Below are 12,483 nucleotides of genomic sequence, written 5' to 3'. Positions count from 1 at the left end.
AAGCTGCAGATTCCTGCTTCTTTGGTTTCAGGAAAGAAGTGATGAACAAGTTCCACCAAGCTGTACTTTTTCTCTTTCAGCACATTCAGCTCTCTGAAAGTGAATGGAAATGTGAACTGTATGTCCTGGTTGGCTTTGTCTTCAGCCCAGTCCAGAGTGAACTTCTGTGTTAAGACTGTTTTCCCAATGCCAGCCACTCCCTTTGTCATCACTGTTCTGATTGGTTCATCTCTTCCAGGTGAGGCTTTAAAGATGTCTTCTTGTCTGATGGTTGTTTCTGGTCTGGCTGGTTTCCTGGATGCTGTTTCAATCTGTCTGACCTCATGTTCATCATTGACCTCTGCAGTCCCTCCCTCTGTGATGTAGAGCTCTGTGTAGATCTGGTTCAGAAGGGTTCGGTTTCCTGCTTTAGCAATCCCCTCAAACACACACTGGAACTTCTTCTTCAGCTTAGATTTAAGTTTACGCTGACAAATTGCATGAGGTGGTCCTGAATGAAGATGCAACAGATAAAAATAAATAGGTGATTTAAAAGGAAAACAAAATAATTTAATTCCCCTAAAGAATGCACATATAAACACATTTCCCTATATCATGAGACATCAGTAAATGTCCCGTTATCCAGCAGGTTCAATCTTTAGAGAAATCCTCTTACTGCTCTGCAGACGCTCAGCCAGCTCCTCCTGCTTCATTCTCCTCAGGAAGTGCAGTGTGATCTTCAGAAATGCCTCTCTGCTGCTCCTCCTCTGCTCTTCCTCCTCACCGTCCAACACCTCCTCATCCTCGCTCTGACACTCTAAGTATTCTGGGTAATCTGATCTCAGATTCTTCTGGATCTTCTTCAGTTCGTTCTTCACAAAAGTGACAATGTTCTCCTCCAGCAGCTGGAACAGAATATTATTAGTGACTAGGCCTACATGATGTGAAGAAAATCTGTGATGATGACATGACTTGCAATATATATATATGAATTATAATATAATAATAAAAATTTTGAAGTGTGCATTTTTGCTGCCTGGTTGTTTTTAAATTCACTGTGTTAGAACTTTAACACTACGTGTCTGTCACACTGCCACAAGTGTGGAGGTGACAGTTGGTGTGTTGTGTGTTTGTGTTGGAGTTTATTTTGTCCATTTTTGAGCATGAGAGGTGCTTGGTGGGTTTTGTTTTTTGTCAGTCTGTGTGTGGTTTCTGTCTCTCTCTTCCTCTCCCTCTCACTCATCCTTTCCTTCCTCTCCTTCAGGGCGAAGTTGTGGGCTGTGCCACTCGAACACTGGGCGTTTCTCTCCAACTGCAGGCAATCTGCTTTTGACACACCTATCTCCTGTGATCATCAGGACGAGCTTGTAAACCCTGCCCTCTCAACAGTTCCCTGCCGATTATAAGTCATGTCTGTAGGTGAAACTACGATCTGTTTGTACCTGCCTCGTGTGACCTTTGTGCCTGTGACTGAATCTGTTTCCTTGTGCTCTGCTCTAGTCTTCTTGGAGATCCTGCTCTGCTCTTGTGCCGCTCTGATTACAGAGAACGCCTAGTCAGCCACCCTTTTCCCTGCCTTGCCTGCTCATGCTCTTATGTGCCACCCCCTCGCCACTCCGGAGGCACCTTTCCCCCAGCATCTAGCCCACCTAATCAAATCTTGTGTTCAATAAACTGTGTGAAAACCTTCTTGAACTGTGTTCTTGTCTGCATCTGAGTTCTGAGTCACAAAATGCCTGACAGTGTCAAACTAAGCTGAACAGTTAGACTACAGAGAGACTGCTTTCAATTTAGCTTGTTTATAACAAATTGGCTATTAGCTGAGCTAGCATGCTGTGCTTGTGTAAAACATTTTGTCTATGCTTGTGTGTATTGATTAACTATTGGCTTTTTACTCACAAAGGTTTTATTGCACGTACTTGCAGTAAGAAGCATCATTTTCACCAATTCCATTAAGTTGGCGTTACCTTCAACTTAACGTCACGACTGTGACCTATTTGATCTGATGGCTGCTGTGTGTGTGTGTAGGAGCCAATACAGAGGGCAGGACAGAGGCTGCTGCCTGATAAAACCACAATCTTTAGCACCAGGACCTATTCAATACTGTGTTTCAGTGCCAAACCCTAAAAAACATTATTTTTTTATTATTTCTGGCATTTTATTTTGCGATGACGATGAAAATACAATTTATCAGTCAACACTATGAATGACACAATTAAACTAAAATCATGGAACCAAACATCAGATCCATGTTGGACAGACTGACAATCCACTGGTCTAAAAAGTGCAGCGTGGAGATTATTGTGAACAGAATAGATGGAAAAGTAGTTGTTGTACATGTACAGACCATAAATATGGAGTCCAGGTGTGTTTGATGCTGCTGGGCAGACTGACCACTGGGAACCTCTGAGCTCTCCTGGTGGACTCTGTGGAGGAATCATGAAGAGTTAGCTCACATTATGTCTGTCCACATAGAGGTAAAGGTCAATGATGTAATACTTGGATGTGGAACAATGATTTAGATTACTCAGAAGTGGGAAATGTTAGTAGTCCTGCTCATTCCACTGGGAATCTGCAGCTGTTGATTCTCAGTGGGTCTGTGTACGTTTTGATAGTTTTTCGTTTGAACCAATAAACGAACAAACGAGAAAACCCCCTTTTTTTGTTTGTTGTTTCAAACCAGAAACGAAGAAACGGAAAAAAAAGCTGTTCTCCCGCTTTTGGTTTCTGAATCAAAAAACGACTAAACCAAATTCAAGTAACGGTCTGATTTTGTTTATTGGAATTCCTATTTTTATTTCTCCGTTTGAAGATAGACATTGAGAAAATAAAGACAGGTGGGCCAGGTGACCCGGAAGTAATGGTAAACATATTAAAATAAAAGCCAAGCTTGTAAAACGGCCAGATCTGTAGCATTACGCAGGACTAACATTATACCAGGGTGATGTTAGATGAAAATAAATAAATAAATAAACCTGGACCGAGACAAATACGTTAGACAACAGTAGCTGATTACATGCACTATAATATTTATTAATATATTAATATTGCATTTATTCATGTGAATAGCAAGAATCACATTTTTTTAAGCGCATTGTTTGGTGCCGTACGGTTGGTAGGCTAATATAGGTTAACCTAAGAAATTAATATGCGTGCAGAGTTGTTACTGTCAGCGCTATATTTTTAATATTAAATTCATTTTTAATGTGGTTTCCACCGTAATGAACCAAGCTGTTGTTTGGTTCATTGGTTCAACCGCTGTTGTGCGCTGCTCAGTAGAAATTATTGAAATATGTGTTTATTTTTGTGCTATTTGTTTTCTGAACACCAGTGAGGGAAAATTGTAATCTGTAGGCTGTAGGAGTGCTTTTTGGATTTGTCCATTATAAGCCTAACGTTACTTGCTTTCAGTGTTGTAGCTTATTATGTTCAAGTTGAGTGAACGTGTGTTACTTGACTGATGTTTGAATATAGAGATAATCATTTGAGCAAACTCTGTAGGATATATCTCATTCTCTTTTTGAACAGTCTTGGCTAATTGTTTTTGTGTCTAGCCTCATTTATATGTGCTTTTATTGGTGTAGGCTATTGTCTTGACAGTTTTTGAGAGTGCACCCAATGCCATAGCATACCTTAAAAACTCACTGTTCAGATAGGCTTCTTTAGTCAGCTGTATGAACCCAAAATAAACATTTTGCTGTAATTATGTTGCAATAAATGGCCCGGTAGAAAATCGTGTCCCTCTGTGTCTTTGCATTGACTTTGTATGTAATCACGCCACCCCCAACACTAGCATCACTGTGTGCAGTCCACACAGAGGTTTATATAGTTTGTCATGCACTCAGTAAGCCCATCAATGTCCTCACCATGTTGCTCACAGAGTGCATCCCAGTCTGTCACAACATCTAAACAACAGATAGGCTACTTGTTGGTCAGTCCGAAATATTTGTATTTTGTGGATAACTTTCATCCCAGATGAACATAGTGGCCAAATCCATACCTAGTTTGTTACCCGTTACATCAACAAATAGGGTTACCTCTACCAAATTAGTGGTCTGTATCCGGTGGTTTGCATGAACAGGATGCCCAAGGATTGAGTCACATTTCTGGCCTGAATTATTGTGCCACTCCACCCTTGGCTGAGGGAGTTTATATGGCGTAGATTTAGCAAAAATACACCATGAACTGTATCTACTGCACTAGATGTGGTCAACTACATTCGTGAAAAAACACGTTTGCTAAAGACGCTAGATCTATGAAGAACTTTGCACTCTTGTTAACGATGTTGTGGCCTAGTCATGTTGGGCCTGGGCCCATCCACTTGACCCCCAGGCCCACCCAATCAGAAGGCCTTCTTTCTTACTGATCGATCATCCAGTGCGGTCAAAACATTTTGTTTCTTCCTGCTTGTTTACCATTTGATGATGACAGGTCAGATTTTTTTGAATGGCACATTATTTAGCAAATGCCAGGTAGCAAACAGCCCCTCCTCTTTCACTCAGTGAGTGCATTGCACGAAACAGTCTAGTTTTCAGCTATAGCTAGCTTATTTTAATGTAAATTTAGATAATCATGGCAAAACAAAGCAATTTGTTCAAGTTTGTAACAAAAAGACGCCGTGAGGAACAAGGGGAAGAGAATTCACCTCAAGTTCAGCCACTATTTTCAACCCAGACACCTACTACTGCACCGATTTCTCCTCAAGAAGTGCCAAGTAGTAGCAACACACACGATGCTAATTCAGGCTTTCCCCCGTCAGCAGCAGCACCTGAGTCTACAAACATATTAACCCCTCCATGCCAAAGCACAGGTAACGTTAGGCCTACATACAGCGCCAAGGACAAGCCCCATCAGACCTGTCCAATATAGATGAACCTGCGACCCAGCCCAAACGCAGTTCATTCATTCCCAGTAACCACTATAGCAGGCAAAGCTAGAAGTTTTTCTGTCTGGTGGTATGAAAGATTTCAATGGCTAGAGTACAGCACTTCCAGGGACACTGTGTTTTGTAAGCCATGTCTCCATTTCCCCGAGGCAGCCACTTTTATTTATTAAAATTGGGTTCAATGACTGGAAACATATTTCCCAATGTTGTGTTAAACACGGGGGTAGCAGGGAGCATTCTACAGCGCTGGGCAGAGCCCAGGGATTCAAGCAAAGCCACCAGACTGGACGGACAAATATTATCAACCAGCTGAACAATGATGCTATGAACAGATCATTTGTGGAAAGGAATAGAGAGCACATTAAAGTTGTAATAGACCTCGTTTTATTCTGTGCAAAACAAGATATCCCGTTGCGTGTGCATCGTGAAAATGACGAGGCATTGAACAGAGGCAACTTCTTGGAATTACTTAAACTAATTGCTAACTATGACCCACAAATAAAACGTCGACTGGATGAATTGCCAAGAAACGGGAAACTTACGAGCCCCAAATACTGAATGAGATACTGGAAATCGCAGCATCGCTACTTATCCACAAAATAAAAAGAGATTTGCATGAGGAGACCGACACATACTAAAACGAAAAGCTTGTGGCAGTCTGTATCAGATACATACCCAAAGGCCAGCTGAAGGAAAGGGCTCTGGGATTTGTGCAGACTGGGGACATGAACGCAAATGCTATATCAGCAAAGATCCTGGAAGTACTGGAGCCATTGCAGCTGGACCCAGCTCTGTGCGTTGGCTTTGGTTTTGATGGGGCATCGGTTATGTCTGGCAACAAAGGAGGGGTACACATGATTTTGAAGCAAACGTTCTCTCACGCCATATATGTGCATTGCAATTCCCATCGCATAAACCTCGTCCTGTGCACAATATCAAAGGTGTCCCCCAGCATTTCAACATTTTTCGAGGTCATCAACAACCTGCATAGTTTCATGACAGGGTCACATAGACAGGCTATATTTATGGAAATCCAGCAACAGCTGCGACCAGGGAAAACAACACTAGAACTAGAGAGATCCTGCGATGTCCGATGGAGCTCATGGTCAAGTGCAGTAAGTAAAGTCCTGGCACTTCTGGGCCCAATTTTGGAGACCCTTGCTGAATTCTCTGAAAGCTCCGGCCACACAAAACTTGAAGCTGACTCCCTACTTCAGCAAATGCAAACAAAAAAATTTGTGTTTCTATTAGTCACGTTCAACAAATGATTTGAAATGAGTGACTATGCCACTAAGGTCTTGCAATCTTCCATCGTATCAGTTACAGATTGCATTGATATAATCGAAGGCCTTAAAGAGAGCAAAACTACATTCAGGAGGACAGAAAATGACTTTAATCAGGTAATGACACTGACAGATGATCTGATGAAGAAACATGACACTGTGAACTGGGACGTCACCGGGTCTCGAAAGAGGAAGTTGCCAGCTAAGTTGGGCGATATGCAGGTTGAATCTACTATGGGCAAAGCATCACCTGTAAAGGACTGTGACCTAAAAAAATATATGGAATGAAATATTAGACAGGCAGATCATGGAACTGAACACTCGTTTTAAGGCGGACACGAAAGGGTTTATGAGAGCCGCTGCTGCGTGCTTGCCTCGGTCAGACACCTTTGGTGACAAGGCACTAATACAGCCCGCCAGCACACACTTTTCCATTGATGTGGAAGATGCAGAACATGCAGTGTTTGTACAGCAGCTGAAGAGAAAGGTCACAGCGGACAGGACCTTTCCATCCCTTGTGGAGGTGCTCGACGCATGTCCTAGTGACATATTTCCCAAAATGAATCGTCACCCTACCCATAACAAGCTGTTCTGTTGAAAGACTGTTTTCAACTGTCAATCGGATAAAAACTGGCATCAGGGCATCAATGATGACACACAGACTGAACTCTTTGTCCCTGCTCTCCTTTGAAAGAGAACTGACTGAATCGTTGGACTATATCAGTGTTCAATACCAAGCCCCGTCGTCTGCTGTAATCATCAAAAGTAATTTACTATTTATATATATTTATATGTGGCCGCCGTGCCAGGCTAGGTTCAAATGTATTTTTTAACGTTACTGCGCATGTTGGTGGCAGTGTAGCTCTGATGCTGCTGCTGTGTGAGAATATGTGGCCGCCGTGCCCGGTTATGCTATGCTGTTATGTTCATGTTGTGCCTGTAATAACGCCTGTGTGATTAAACTGTGATGCATTCAGGCAATACTATTTGTAATGGTCTAAGCTATTATAGTACAACATAGGATACGCTTTAGATCCTATATTGTAGAGGAGAACTAGGCCCACCTGATTTTCACTGTGCCCACCCACACTGTGATTTCTGCCTACGCGACTGGGCCAAGTTAACATTTAGATCATAAACACACTGTACAGATATAAATGGCGATGAAGCAAAAAAGTCAATTCATTTATTAAATTTTTTTCCAGTAACCATAAATCAAAGAATACTTTGTAAGTAACATGTTTAATACTTCCTGTGAATATAATCCAGTTAATATTATTTCAACACATTAGTGTTTCAACACCTTAGTTTTAAAACTGTCACATGTGTATCCTCCATCCTCGCGCTACATTCACCAACGCAATTTGATAAATTATATTGTATGTTATGCAATTATTGCGTACAATTAAGACTTAATAGCCTCTCTTCAGGTAAGACTCTCATGCTGTCAGACTTGTTACAAAGTGACAAAATTTTAATTTAATTTTATTTAATTTTATTAAATTAGATTGTGGTGAGCCGCCATAATCTCATTAATTAAAAACAGTGCGTAGCTGCTGCTGCTCACAACACAACATGCTACAGTTATACATTAGAGCAGAAAAACGCATACACCTTCACTTGTGCTTTTTTGATTTTGGAAAGGTAACTAAAAAAAGACAACCCTCATAACTCTCTGGATGTTGCGAATTGGTCTTAGTAAAATCCAACAATCCCTGCTTCTGATATTAGAACATGTGAAAAAGAACTATAATTAAATTAAACATGTTTTTGATAAAACATTTTAAGCTGAGTGTTACGGAGTAACATCACTACGGTTGAGTTTGTGCTCTGACTGCCAAACCAACAAGCCTGGCTCTTTAACGTGGTCAAGTTGCATGTTTGGTACCGTGTAGTCCTCGGTTTGAATCCATGGTGTGGTGACTGTTCTCACCCTCCATCCCTCCACTTACATTTACTTACACTACTTACATTTAAAATTCTGTTAAAACTCACCTCTTTGCAGCAGAAGTTTGTCGTCCTTTAAAATTATCCAAGCGACCCATTGACCGGTCACTTTTGAAGGACACACAGCTGGGCTCAGGTCCAGGTCCAGGTCCAGCAGAGTCTGGTCCCTGCTGCTGCTCTGGGCTTCAACACAACACACACAGAGCTTTGAGAGTGAATAATGATGGTGGAGTGATTTGAGTCCTGGACAGTTAGAGATCCTCATCTCACCTCTGAGCTTTGGTCTGGCTGTCATGTTCCCCACACAGAGTGCTTTTAGAGGGAGGGACTCCCTCCTCTCTGTCCTCACACTGACTCATGCTGCTCAACTCACATCCACTTTCACCTGGAGAGGAAACACAAATCATTCATCTGCACATCAACTCAAATCTGTTTGTTTCTGTTTCATATCAGTGGCAGCTGAATGCAGTCAGACAGCAGCGTGAGGCAGAGGAAGCTGCCATCAGCTGCTGGACTTCAGGCAAAAGGTGGTTCTAAGTTGGTATAGCTGGAGAAAAGCATCTGCTTGCAGCCGCCAAGCCCCTTTGAGGTTTGAATATCATGTGACGGACACAATTTCTAACCAGCATGCCTTATTTTAAGTCCAGCATGCATCATGTTAAGTCAGCATTGCGCAGCACCACATAAAGTCAAACACACCTTTTGACTTCATGCAGCACTTTGCAGCCCTGACTTATACTGATATCTAATCTACTAAGCTACTTCAATGGAACACCACGCTGGCCTCATAATTTTGAGCAGCTGCAGCTCGACGTTAAAACGAGGTATTGACAAGCACTAACTGGTAAATAGAGGTCTTAGTGGTTGCATCGTGTTTTACTATAGCCTACAATATACACAAAAGGAAGGATGATTGTGTCCATATTGATAGCTGACTGTGTTGCGGGCAGAATATTAGGCTACCACTTGTTTTCTACTCTTCCTGTGGCTCAGTGTTGACAATAATTTCATGTATTTTGACATTGTTGTCAGAGTTAGATCACTTTTTTCCTGTGTCAAATTGTGTAAGTGGCTGTAATGTTGAGTGGCTATGGGATCAAATAATATAATCATGATCCCATAGGCATCCAGGAATTTGTGGTAACAGTTTGGGGACAGCCCCTTCCTGCTCCAACACGACTGAGCACCAGTGCACAAAATAGCCTGAAATAAGATCGAGGATTCAAATGAGAAAACAATCTTCCCTTTCAGATTTGACAGGAACATCTGACTTTATGTTGGTGGAGACGATAGTTTGAAAAACCCAATGTTGTTTGTTTTCTGACAGCTGAAGATAGGAAATAAACATCAGCTTTTCATCCAACTGTTTGATTCCAGTAAATCAATAATCCAACAACATGCAGATTTCTCTAACTCTCTAATAAAATAGAGACTACCACTACTACAAACATTCGACAGCAAGAAACAAAACCTAAAGGGACTAAAGACAAACTTGTTGTTAAACTATCGCAACAGTTTCTTCAAAGCGTCCAAGTGTTGGAGAAGAAGACTCTTACTTGACGCCTGCAGAGAAAAGGCATCCACGCGCAGATGATTTCCTGGAATCAGTCAGAGCCACACCTGGAATGGCAGCAGGCCAGGTAGGAAAGGCTGCAACAGGACAGATTTTCACAAGAAGATGACAGGATGGTTTTTTTGGTGGTGTTTATGTCTTGTGGTACAGATGGCTTCTCAGTTTAACTATTGTCAGTTTGAAGTTTGTGAACAAGTCCAGCAATTGTGATTCATGTGTTGGCATAGACAAAAAAGGATGCAAACATGGCTATATTGCTAACCTGGATCTGCTGTTTTATTTCAATGGGCCGTATTGTTAATTGCTAAAAATGAAATCCATTTTTGTTGGAGTCAGGGGGTTTGAGGACCACTGCATTAAACACAGTTCCTTCGTCATTCACTCAGTATTTTGAATGTCATGGTGTTCTCCAAATGAGTTCACATCAATATGTACCTACTTTTATATTGTTGGCTAGTTTAATAATGTTTTATAAGGTTTGGTTTGTAAAATCTTAATCTGCAACTGGTAACTACAGCTGTCAGATAAATATAGTTAAAAGTACAAAATTCCCAGTTAACAGAGCTGTTGATAGTCCAGGTCAGGTTGTTGGCTAAGTGTACTAATATGGAGTTGGCCCACCCTTTGCAGCTACAACAGCAACAACTCTACAACTCTTCTGGGAAGGCTGTCCACCAGGTTTAGGAGTTTGTTCATGGGAATTTTTGTCCATTCTTCTAGAAGCACATTTGTGTGGTCAGGCACAGATGTTGGACTAGAAGGCCTGTGTCGCATCCCAAAGCTGTTCTATTGGGTTGAGGTCAGGACTCGTGCAGGCCAGTCAAGTTCTTCACACCAAACTCGCTCATCCATGTCTTTATGGACCTCCCTTTGTGCACTGGTGCTCAGTCGTGTTGGAGCAGGAAGGGGCCGTCCCCAAACTGTTACCACAAAGTTGGGAGCATGAAATTGTCCAAAAATGTCTTGGTATGCTGAAGCATTAACAGTTCCTTTCACTACTAAGGGGCCAAGCCCTGAAAAACATCCCCAAACGTAATCCCCCCTCCACCAAACTTTACACTTGGCACAATGCAGTCAGGCAAGAACTGGGGGGTGACAAGTAGCCTACTTTTTTGTTGGTGGTGTAAGCTGGTGGAGGTGGAACCAGAACTGGTTTTCATATTTTGGGTTAGTTTAATGTTTAATATTGGATCTTAATTTAGAAACTGATCATTTGATTTGTATTTTAAATCTTAATCTGAATAGTAACAAAATGTTGTGAAGTAAAAAGTCATGTAGGCTATCTCTGTGATGTAGAAAGGAGCAGAAATAAGCTACTCATGGAAACTAAAAATAGGCTACTTCAAGGTTGCACTTAGGTAGCCTACAGTACTGGATTATTTACTTTCCACTACTGAATTACAAGCAGATAGCTCCTAACAAAATATAAGATTGACTGTCTCAATGAAGTGCTTCCTGAAGATAATAAAGATAGATTGAACGGAAATCTCTTTGATTTGATTATTGATCAGATTTAAGTTCAAACTGATATAAGTTCATGGTCTTTGTGAAGAAGCTACTGAGCTTTCAGAAAGCTGGGAGCCCCCCTCTGCCTGCAGACTGAGTCTGATCTGATCTGTCCTGCAGGTAAATCTCCTGACAGCATTCACAGACACTAGCAGCTGTTCTCCAGCGGCTGTCCGGTGTTAGAGTCTCAGACAGCGGGAGAGCAGCGGCTCGTCTCCGCCTCCTCCACAGGCTGCTTCAGGCAGGAAAAGCTGCCTTCACTCATCAGAAAGTGGAGCTACACAGTAAATAACGACTCCTGAGCATAAACTAACTTCTGCCGTAACTCCACTGTTTACTCCCAAGTATCCACAGCATGGCGGACATTTGTAAAGTTGTCCCGAGTTCACAAAGAAACTCAGAGTGTTTGAAGAAATGAAGCATCGAGCGGCAGATTTCTGTTTTTCAAACATGTTACATTACCTTCAGCTGGAGGTTCAGGTGTAGAAAAATATCTTCGCAACAACTTCACAGAAAGTGAAACTAAACAGGAAACAGGAGAGGCGCGTGATGTCGCGTGATAGGTTAACGGGTTGTGATGAGTCGTTGTTTGATGGCAGCTTAAAAAGGTGAAATAGCTGAAGGTTGAGGACATGTTGGTTTGTAGTTACTTGGGTTTCACAAAGCAGCTTTAGGGAGTTTTAAACTCATATCTCCTTAACTGAGAGCTGTTGCTATGGTTACCTTGTTGGTCATTTAAAGTTATCTGGTTGTATCAAACAAAAGTGTAAAAGTGCAACAATCCTGTTATTTCATGTAATTTTTTGTAAACCAACTAAAGTCATATATTTTACTGCAGTATGACACTTTGAATTGAAACACGATAATCATATTAGACAATGAAAAGTAGTTGTTATAAATATATAATTATAATAATAATATATAGCGCCAAATCACAACAACAGTTATCTCACAGCGCTTTTCATAAAAGAGCAGGTCTAGACCGTACTCTATGATGATATTTACAGAAGCCCAACAGTTCCCACCAAGAGCAGCACTAGGAGACAGAGGCAAGGAAAAACTTCCTTTAAGAGGCAGAAACCTCGAGCAGAACCATGACTCAGGGTGGGCGGCCATCTGCCTCCACCGGTTGGGGTGAAGGAGAGAGAGAAAGAGAGAGAGAGAGAGAGAAAGAGAGAGAGAGAGAAAGAGGAGAAGAGAGAGGATGTAAGGAGAGAGAGAGGGGAGGGAGGCAGCCTACACAATATACACACAGAGGTACAGACAGCGAAGGTGATGTTGCTATAGACTAAATGAAAAATGGTACAGAT

The 12,483-nt window shown here is 41.7% G+C and overlaps 1 long non-coding RNA gene across 1 annotated transcript; it reads right to left on the bottom strand.

The window, feature by feature from the left end:
- Nucleotides 1-8,419: 8,419 nt before the first annotated feature.
- LOC119884293 lies at nt 8,420-11,711 on the bottom strand. Its single transcript, XR_005440968.1, has 3 exons — nt 11,636-11,711; nt 9,651-9,744; nt 8,420-8,479 (listed from the first exon to the last, which is right to left on the bottom strand). It is a non-coding gene; the product is annotated as an uncharacterized LOC119884293 (long non-coding RNA).
- Between the last annotated feature and the right edge of the window lie 772 nt (nt 11,712-12,483).

Source organism: Micropterus salmoides, unplaced genomic scaffold (assembly GCF_014851395.1).
Source record: "Micropterus salmoides isolate LMB-PRFRI ecotype aquatic unplaced genomic scaffold, ASM1485139v1 Ms_hic_scaffold_3344, whole genome shotgun sequence".
NCBI lineage: Eukaryota > Metazoa > Chordata > Actinopteri > Centrarchiformes > Centrarchidae > Micropterus > Micropterus salmoides.
This window is presented reverse-complemented; position numbering and strand designations above follow the sequence as displayed.